The sequence below is a fragment of the Bison bison genome, unplaced genomic scaffold, assembly GCF_000754665.1.
Source record: "Bison bison bison isolate TAMUID 2011002044 unplaced genomic scaffold, Bison_UMD1.0 scf7180017864268, whole genome shotgun sequence".
Taxonomy (NCBI): domain Eukaryota; kingdom Metazoa; phylum Chordata; class Mammalia; order Artiodactyla; family Bovidae; genus Bison; species Bison bison.
In genome coordinates this window covers 29,335-39,524 of record NW_011494840.1, presented here as the reverse complement: position 1 = coordinate 39,524, position 10,190 = coordinate 29,335, and the positions used below count along the sequence as shown (strand labels likewise).

Genomic DNA, 10,190 nt, shown 5'->3' with positions numbered 1-10,190 from the left:
AAAGACTCTGATGCTGGGAGGGATTGGGGGCAGGAGGAGAAAGGGACGACAGAGGATGAGATGGCTGGATGGCATCACCGACTCAATGGACATGGGTTTGGGTGGACTCTGGGAGTTGGTGATGGACAGGGAGGCCTGGCATGCTGCGATTCATGGGGTCGCAAAGAGTCAGATACGACTGAGCGACTGAACTGAACTGAACTGATAGTTGATTTACAACATTATACTAGTTTCAAGTGTACAACATAGTGATTCAATATGAAAAGTGATTCAATATGTAAATCACATGCTTTGCAACAATTTTACATGATTTTTAAAATGTAGTCATCAACTTGAAAATATCCTAGAAGGTATGCAGTTTTATCAAATTCTTTTAGGCGTTATATGAGCAGAAAATGCCAAGGACCCCTGGGGGTGGCCACACTTCAGGGTCTGTGGAGAAAGAACAGGGAGAGGAAAGAACTGTGTGCCTCCGCACAGCCCAGGGACCTGCGGATGGAAGGACACACGGACACACACACACACGTGCTTTCTCTCCCCCACTGCTGCCTCTTCCTCAAGACGGCAGGAAATGGGCTTTAAAATGCTTTTATTTATGAAAATGTAAGCAGTATTTTAGAAACAAGAAGGCGGTTCAGGGTGGACCTCCCAGTCGGTGCCAGGTGGCAGACGCCCCAGCGGTCCAGTCTAGGCTGGAGGGCCCAGGACGGGAGAGTCTGTCAGACTGGAGCCTCCCTGCTGCCTCAGCCAACTGGTGTGGGAGAGACCCATACGCTGAACCTTCCCATCCAGCAAGCAACCTTAAAAATCAAGCAATTGCTTCTAATCATGTGCTTTAACAGAGACAACCATAATTCCAAAAGATACACACACCCCGGTGTTCACAACAGCACTATTTACAACAGCCAAGACATGGAAACAACCAGGATGTCCATAGACAGAGGAATGGATAGTGAAGCTATGGTCCAGATATGCAGTGGGGTATTACTCAGCCACAAAAAGGGACAAAATGGTACCATGTGCAGAGACGTGGGCAGACCTCGAGACTGTCATACAGAGTGAAGTAGACCAGAAAGAGAAAAACATATCATATATTAATTCATATATGTGGAATCTAGGAAAATGGTTCAGAAGAGCCCGCGTGCAAAGCAGAAATTGAGACCCAGACAGAGAGAACAAACATATGGACAATAAAGGGGAGAGGGGGCGGGATGAACTGGGAGACTGGGATAGGTATACACACTACTATTTATAAAACAGATTAACTAATGGGGACCTGCTCAGTGCTCTGTGGCGACCTAAATGGGAAGGAAATCAGTAAAGGGGGGTGCAGTATTTGTATATGTATAACTGATTCCCTTTGCTGAACAGCGGAAACTAACACAATGCAGTAAAGCACCTATATTCCGGTAAAAAAAAATTTAAAAAATAGATTCATTTCATTCCTACTAAGCTGCCCTCTTCTTTGTAACAGACTATCTCCTCGATTCATTCATTGGTGCTAGAAAGAATCTATTATGCGATGCATCTCAGGTCCACACCAGGGGCAAGGGCTGCGAAGGTTATAGACAGTCACACCCAAGAGCTGCAGGAAGCTGCGTGTATGTCCTCCTCTGAGACCCATGCACCCAACCTGCAAGCTCTCACCCGGTCCCTAACCAGCTCCACACCCACGAAGAACACTGTGCTACCTCCTTCTAGCCTAAAACCTCCTTATGATGCTTTTTACTTTCTCACATCTTGCTTCCTCCAGGACTCCTTATAGACGCTCAGTTGTGTCCGACTCTTTGCGACCCCATGGACTGAGTCTACCAGGCTCCTCCCTCCATGGGATCCTCCAGGCAAGAGTACTGGAGTGGGTTGCCATTTCCTTCTCTGTGGGATCTTCCCGACCCAGGGATTGAACCCAGGTGTCCCGAATTCCAGGCAATTGCTTTAACCTCTGAGCCACCAGGGAAGCTCCTTATAGACAAGCCCTGTTTAACTTGTGTCTTTCTCATTGTCCTAACCCAGTGGTGTAATTCAAATCGCCAATCTACCGGTTCCTCCTGGCATGGACTAATTTGGGAAAGTCCTGTACCTTTGCCCCATCCTCCTCTCCAGGCTTCCAGAAGCACAGTCTAGGTTTCAGGAGCAGAGGACTCAGAGGCATCTCCCCAAGTGAGACAGCGCAGCTCCCTGGGGGACCCATCACCTGGGCAGTCACTAGTAGAGAAGCAGGGAAAAGAACATTTATAACCCTCCTCTGTTCAGTATTTCTTGGAGCCATCGGAAGAGGCAGGCAAACCTCTCAGATGTCCCATGACCCCAGGTGATGAGGCTGGACTTGAACCTGGGGCCGTTTAAGCCGCAAGCTCCCACCTGAGCCCCTCACCAGCCTCCCACCTCTCATGTGTGAGAAGTAGGCCAGACACCGTGTGGGCTCGTAGTACCCCCCACACCCTCTCCTTGCTCTCAAGCATCCACGGGGATGCCTGGCTACAGACTAAGGTTCCTGGTTCTCTCTCCCCAGCTCTCCTTCTTTGCACTGAAAGCTCTCAGAGTCAGAGCAGGAGCCAGTTTTTCTTCCAGTTACTACTTAGAGGGCTCAGTATAACCCTAGTCACACGAACAAACTTCAAGGCGGTGGTCCAGCAATCTCTGCTTCCAGAAATAGCTTCCTTTGGGGACGGACTCCCTTAGCTCCAATGTTTCCTACAATCCACTCCTTCATTCAGTAGGTATTGAATGAACACTTACAATATGCTGGGCACTAGAGACACAGCAGTGAACAGAAGAAACTACCTACCTTGACAGAGTTTAAATTCTAGTAGGAGAGCAGTGAACTTCAACACTGATGTTAGCTGCTAAGACGAATCACGACCATCTACATTAATGATTCCTTGGTACAACCAGATGTGCATTATATATCTACAATTTTTCTATTGATCTAGTATCTACCTTACCCAAGTTCTTCTTAAAAAATTAAAGATTAAAGATTTGCCTGCAGGGGGATCTAAAAAGCACACGTGAAAAAGTAAAGGCGTGCCCCTCACCCTGCTGTGTAGCACTTCCAAATTCACAGACGGGTTCAAACGCGGCTCCCTCTGCCCCCTCCCCTGCCAGACCCCCTCCATCCTTTAGATGTCAGCTTAAATGTCGCTTCCTCCACAACCACAAGTACAACTCACGACTGCATCAGGGGCTTCTGCTGTACACGCCCAGGCACCTGTGCTTTTCTCAGTAGGCTCTGATATTAGCATACAGATTAGGTCCAGAGGCTTAAATGAAGAGGGCAGGGGTACTCTGTGTTCACAGGAGGGCTCCATCCTGCTGTAATTAACACAGAGTCTGGCACATAGGTGTGCAACTAACACTTGTTAAGTAGGAGAGAAGGATACTGATTTGTTCCTTTCAAACATCTTCTAAACATGGTCATGTTTAAGCTGAGCTGGGCACAAGGAATCTGGTGGAGTGATACACTATTGAGGATAATTTAGATCAGGGAGATCTCAGTGGAGAATGTTCGGCGTTTAGCATGTGCAGCTTTCACTAGACAGATGAAGATGCAATTGACAAATACCTACCATGCAAACTGCAGTAAGGACAGTCTTAGATACTGTATGTAACTTGTTGCTGTTTGTTGTTTGGTAACCAAGTTGGGTCTGATTTTTTTTGCAACCCCGTGGACTGTAGCCCACCAGGCTCCTCTGTCCATGGGATTCCCCAGGCAAGAATACTGGAGTGGGTTGCCATTTCCTTCTCCAGGGGATCTTTCCAACTCAGGGATCGAACCCACATCTCCTACAATGGCAGGTGGATTCTTTACCACTGAGCCACCAGGTACTGTCTCCACTGACAGAGGAGATGGACAGAGGGAGAAAAAAAACTACTGAGTTTTCAGTTATTTGGGGGAAAAGACCATATAATCTGACTTGGGGTAAGGAGCATGTTCACCCTTCCCTTAGCTCAGCCATCCTCAAGATTTTCCTAGCATGCAGAAATTCACGATTTACTAATTTTGTGTTTAATCCAGAGAAAGTTCTAGTCCCCAAAGAACCAAACAGGACAATCAACAAACCTCCCACCCACAAGGGAGGAGGCAGGCGAGCCGGGCGGTGTGGCCAGCATAACCAGACCAACGGCTCCAACAAGCTCATCCTGTGCTCCAGGGGCAGCTGCCCCAGCGCCCCTCCGCCTGCCACCCATGTCAGCGTCAGCTCAGATTCGCTGAGGTCCCCAGCTCCTCTCCTCCACCCCGATGGTAAGGCACCCAGCCCACTGGAAACAATCCAGTATCACCCCCATTTCCATTCCATCCTGAAATGTATTCTTCCCTTCACTCTGTCCACTCTGACATGCTCAGCAGATTACCATTGCTGATGTATGTACATCAATCAAGGAAAAAAGTTAATGCTGCATTTTCTTGCAGAAATTAACTATTTAAAAAATTATTATTATTATTTTGGGTTGTGCCCCACAGCTTGTGGGATCTTAGCTCCCTGACCAAGAATCAAACCCACGCCCCCTGCATTGGAAGCATGGAGTCTTACTCACTGGACCACCAGGGGAGTTTCCCAGAAGTTAATTCTTACTTGTTCCCAGGAGTGGACAGTTCAAAAACATAAATGACTTCAGGTTATTATGCTTATTTAGCAGTTTTCAGCTGACTTGAAAAAAGAGTCTAAAAGTCAAATGGTCCCTTAGTGAAATAGTGAGGAGATGATGTTTTCATAAATCCAAGTTACATCAGGAAGAAAAGGGCAAGAGAGAAAATCACAAGTTGATACAGCCAAGAAGACAGACCTGTACGTGTAACTGAGTCATTCTGCTGTACCCCTGAAAGGAACACAACATTGTAACCAACTCTGCCTCAATAAAGAATAAATTTAATAAAAGGAAGACAGATCTGCCCGAGTTCAAGTATGGCAGCAGCTAGAATAATATGAGAGACTTCTGCCGGTCAGAGGCTTTACTCATAGCCACGGATGACACGCACCCATCGGATGGTACAGGTTAGTAAGATGGGCTGCACGGTACCCAGAGGGCAGGCTCCAGACCCGGTCAGGAGATCTTGTCTTAGACAGCTGCTTGACCCTTTAGGTGACTTCCTGTTATGGCAGCTCACCTATAAAATGGAGATACTGATTACACTGATCAGGGTTATGACCATCTTAGATTCAGGTTGCATTTTAAAAAATCCCTGTATTCATCAAAGAATGGTGTTCACACCTAAATATCAGCACTATAATGGGGGCCACTGGGGGCCATACTAGAACCTACCCAGCAGCCGTCATGATGATCAAATGAACGAATCACGTAACACCCTAAATGTGGCCCTCGGGCCATAGTAAGTGCTCATTTTGCTTGTATCCATGATAAGGAGTATTTTACATGTTTATTTCCAAGTTGTACACAAAAATTACCTGGTAGGAACAATGGAGTATTTCAGTGTATTTCTATGAATTGGAAATCTATTGTAAACCTACCTACTTACCAGCCTACCTACTTACCAATGGATTGGTATGACAATTTTGTTTCAGGGGGAAAACTTGAGAACGATGTAAAACCTAAACTGCATGCTTCAACAGCACTACAAATCAAATACAAATAATGTTATCTTAATTTATGCAGACCAAGCAAATAGTTCATCAGAGTCCGGAAGGTCTGAGTAAACATATCTGAATATTATTAAATTCTGTCCTGAAAAACCCACTATTAGAGTAGCACCTGGAATAGTTAATAAATAAGGCTGTTGACTTTGGTTCTCCTATTCTGCTTTTGCAGCATGCCTTCAAAGCAATTACTATTCCATTACTGTTCACACAAGAGAAAATTTACTAGCCTGCAATTTAGAGGTAAGTGGGGTAGACAGAAGAAAGTGGAGTCACCCACCAGGATCCAAGAAGCTGTAGACAACAGTCTAAATGCTTAAAAGACACACATTCATTGCCACACACAATAACCCGGACTTGTCTTCATGTCTATTCATGAGAAAGAATAATCAGTGGAAAGCAGGTTGGAGGAAGAAGGAAGATGGAAAAAAGACAACAGGAAGAAGGGAGAAGGCCTTTGAAACCTGAGGAGTTATTTCTGATCCATTAAAATATCAAGATCCAGATGAAAACTGCTGGTGTCCAGGGAAAACCCTGTCAAAAATGAGCCACAGTTCAAGTACCATACATCCAGGGAAAGTAAAGAAAATGTACAGATTTAACACTGATAGACTAGGAAAGCTGTCCATCCTTCTAGACATCCATTTCGCCAAATTCTCACATTTGATCAGACTCACAGCGTGACTATTAACATGCTCTTAGGAGGGAAGAAATAACACATGAGGGGCGTGTTTCGGGTAAAATCATCTTTGGATGGTGCTCTCTAAAAGCATCTTTGAGGTTTCTTCACTTCGAAAAGATAATCACTCTACACTAACTGTGTCAAGGGGAAATGGAAAGGGAACTCTCCTGTCTCCTTCCGGGAAATACATTCGTAATCTATTATTTAGGGGAGAAAGTGCCAAACTCTGTAAATCTCAATATTCTTTGGATTATGGCTCCAATGAGCTGCACGTAAAGGGTGGAACGTGTAACTAAATTATCAGAAAAGGGCAGGGTAAACTCACCTCCCCCACTCCCAGCCCCTGCCCAGCACACAAACAGCTTAACTGCACTCAAGACAACATCCAAAGGACCTCTCTAGTTCACTACTTGCCAGAAACATCTTCCAAATGCAATCTCATTAACTGAGACCTTTCCTGAGCCTGTAACGGGTTTCGAAGTCAGCTTGTCTTCCAGCCTCATCTCGTTAAACTGAAAGTTAAATTTTTAAAAGTTCTTTCCTTGCTTGGAAAGTGATACTTTTTAACCTTTTGTTTCAACTGGTTTCCCCAAGGTGGAAAGCAACTTCATCTGAAAAGCGGCCTCTTTAAACTCAAGAAACTCTGGAAGGTTTTCTAGCAGAGGACAGAAATCTGATCAATAGTGTTATTGAAAAAATGTGACCAGCTACAGTCCCATTTGTTTGTGGCTCTTGCTTCTGTGAAAGCCGGGCAAATCCTTAGCAAATAAGCTTTTCCGGAGAGTTAGATGGATGGGGTGTGCAGGTCACAGGCAGCTAGGATTACCTGAGAGCCACAGTGCAAACTCCTATCAAGGCCACGAGAAGAGGCCACTGGGAACCAGATAACTCCAAGCACCTCCATCTCTGATGGGCAGCTCAGCTTTGGCCACAATTCACACAGCTTCCTTTGCAAATGGATTTGGCTGTTAAATGTAGGGTTGTCTGATGCAAATATTTCTTTCCTGGCCGCACAGCTCAGTTGAAAGGGGAGCCTGAAAATTGGCTGGCTGGCTAGCTGGATGGGAGAAGAAAGCTCAATTCCAGCTAAGCTACCACGGAGGATTAATTGCTCCAGAGTGCCTGTTGTGCCTTAAATTTAATTTGGAAACCTTTCATCTTTTACTTTCCTTCATTGGCAGCCAATGCTTAGAGAGCTAATTTGTACCTGGTTCATTTTCCTCCTTTTATCTTATCTACGTTAACATCAACCATGGAAATGAGAAGCACCATGAATAAAAGATGAAGCTTGCCTCGGTACATTCTTTCCTGAGGTACTGTGAATTACTTAAAAACTAATTTGTGTGTGCACCGTAGAAAGGGCTGAGATGTATGCTGGGCCCTCCAGCGTCCCTGATCAGCATCTTCCCTTCCTCCAAGGAGTTATAGTGTTTAGATGTCTTAACTGGTCCTGCCTTTTGGCCAAGACAGCAATGTCTAGACTGCAGTACATGTGAAATCATTAATCTAGGACTGGTGGAGGGTAGGACATCCCATTAATATACAAGACTAAGGATGCATAATTTCCCCTAATCTGACTTTTTAGAAAGTTCAATCTTGCTTGCCATGCAAATAAAAGAATGTGCTGTAATAAAGAAAACTTAATGTCTCAACATACATGCCTGGTGAACAGAGAGAGATGCCTTTTTTTGGTTCAAAAACGTTATGTTGGGGGAGGGGTGGTGGGCGAGGAAGGGATTAGTACTAAAATTCCTGCCTGGGAGGAACCCCGAGAAGCTACAGGACTTAAATTCTAAGTGTATCATGCATATTATGCTTTAAAAAAAAATCCCTTCTGTTGTGTATTTAGTATACTTGGCACCTCTCCATAAATAAGAGACACACATGTTCGTAAGTTTATTTTGAATATTTCATTACTTCCAACCATACAAAACATTAGTATCTTAAAATTTTAGCATTTTTTTTCCCTATATAGTTTCCTCTCGGCTGACACTTTTTTTTGTCCCCATCCTCTCCTCTTTATCTTCTCTCTTTCTTTTCCCCAATGGAGCAATGAAAAAACCTCTTGCTGCTTCATATCCACCACGAACAAGACTTCTTTCAGTTTGGGAAGCATCAAAGAAAGACTGTGTTCTGGGCCATTTCTCTGGCCAAATCCTCCCTTCAGTCCAGCGCCTCACACCAGCGGGCTGGAAGGGGGGAGCAACTGAGACTCACTGCCCTTCACAGCCCATTCGCCTAAAAGGTTAATTAATAAAAATGTGCACTGTTTTGCTTACCCAAGACTACACATTTTCACAAGCAGAGCAACTTCCAAGTTGTATAAGAAGAAAAAAGACTTTGGGGGTTAAAATGACGGTGTTCTGAAACATAAGGGTCTTGGCTTCAGAATACAAACCATGTCTTTTGGGGGCAAGAATATGCAGGCAGAATCATGATAAAACCCAACTTAAAAAATCAGCTGATATTTCGAATCTTGGATATAATGAAGACCATACTATACAATGACAAGCTAATTGATTTCTTCAGAATAAATACAGGAAGAAAGCCCTCCATCGTGAAAGCATGGGAGAGAGAGAGGAGAGCAATTACTGGTCCTTTTATTCAAGAAGCAAGAGAGGATGGACAGAAATGAAAGCAACAATTGCCCCCAAGAAATGGATTTTTAAAGCCACACAGGCAGAAAAATGAAGCTGGAGAGACACCGAATAGCTCTATCCTGAGGTTATGAAAGCCAAATTGAGATATTAGGATGAAAGCATGGGACGTTTGTGATTTCTGTGAAGAGTGTTTTAAGTCGCTTCAGTCCTGTCCGACTCCGTGCGATCCTGTGGACTGTAGCCCGCCAGGTTCCTCTGTCCATGGGATGCTCCAGGCAAAAATACTGGAGTGGGTTGCCATGCCCTCCTCCAGGGGATCTTCCTGGCCCAGGGATCAAATCCGCCTCTCTTATGCCTCCAGCATTGGCAGGCGGGATCTTTATCACTAGCACCACAGGGAGATGTTTAGACATACAGATCGCCCAGTTTACTTAGGGGAAGGGAAGGGATGATGGAGTCTCAGAGTCAGGATGTCGGGGATTTGGGGAAGAGGAAAGCAACAGTCCCAAGGCATGTCAAAAAGTCCAAGGTCATTTCCCGCTATATTTGTGGAGGAGGAACAAGAAAACTGTCAAAACCAGGCAACTCAGCCTCATTTGCAGAACGCACACGCATGCGCACACACTCAGGCTGCAAAGCACCAGCCTCAGGGACGAACACCTGTTCCAACCCGGTGCCTGCTGGCTTTGTGCAGCTCTGGGCTCCAAGGGACACTGTGCCATCCCAGCACCAGCGGGCCAGGCTGCGCTGGGGACCTCATGCCGAGGACCAAGCAGCAATGGCCGGTGCAAAAGTGGCCAAAGAGGGGCCTCGAGAAGGGACAGGAGAAGGAACCCGGCAGTCCTGCTGATAACCTCGGGCTGTGAAAAAACAGAACCACAGGGCAGTCCCAAACTTAGTTGGCAGAGGGATTCCTCGAAAAGGAGGTCATCTTTAGAGTCAAGAAGGGCCTTTGTGGGGTACAGGGAGAGATGGTGGGGAAGAACTCCCTAGAAGTCAGTGTTTTCACTAGTAACCATTTCCAGCCCACCAAACTGTAACAGGGAAATGGGTGTCTGGCTGATTATTAGTCACCATCTTCAGCGTCCTCCTGATATGGCTCTAGACTCAGAATCACACCTGCGTGCACTGAAAAGGCCGTCAGAGACCACCTAGCCTGCCCCCAGGACGCAGAACCCCTCTCCTTGCAGCCCAGCCTCTCGGGGCTCCATCCTCAGGCCGGCCAGAGCCCAGTTTCTAGAAATCCTCCAGGAGCCTCACAGCTGCACCACCGCTTCAGCCCAATAGCGGGGCCGGTGAGTGAGTGAGTGAGTG

General features: G+C 45.8%; 1 protein-coding gene across 1 annotated transcript in view; it reads right to left on the bottom strand.

The window, feature by feature from the left end:
• Window positions 1–10,190, bottom strand: part of B3GAT2 (beta-1,3-glucuronyltransferase 2) — a 74,953-nt gene that overhangs the window by 64,030 nt on the left and 733 nt on the right.